The sequence below is a fragment of the Pygoscelis adeliae genome, unplaced genomic scaffold, assembly GCF_000699105.1.
Source record: "Pygoscelis adeliae isolate BGI_AS28 unplaced genomic scaffold, ASM69910v1 Scaffold74, whole genome shotgun sequence".
Taxonomy (NCBI): Eukaryota; Metazoa; Chordata; class Aves; order Sphenisciformes; family Spheniscidae; genus Pygoscelis; species Pygoscelis adeliae.
The window spans coordinates 2474827-2475224 of record NW_008824665.1 but is presented as its reverse complement, the minus strand read 5'-3'; positions in this window follow the sequence as shown (position 1 = coordinate 2475224).

The window sequence follows — 398 nt, the reverse complement described above, 5'->3', positions numbered from 1 at the left end:
ACACGGAATTGCCAGCCTGTCCAGTACAGCAGCACAGAAACAGCAGCGATGCCCTGGCCATCTGCCAGCCCAGGCGCGTGGCCATTGCTGTTATCAAAATGTTCCCAGGCACAGCAGAGTAAGATGATAAGCAGTACAGCAGTACAGCAAGCAGCGAAAGCAAAAAGCAGCCACTAACGAGCACTAGACTCTAATATACAGTGAGGCAAGCAAGCCCCATGGCAAGCACAGGAGCCTGTCATTTAATTGCTAAACAGCAATAACAGCTATAAATTCGATCTAGCACATTCCAATCAAACCTGTCGTTATCTCGAACCCTTTGAGCCCCACATTGGGTGCCAAAAAGGACTGTCGTGGTTTAACCCCAGCCAGCAACTAAGCACCACACAGCCGCTTGC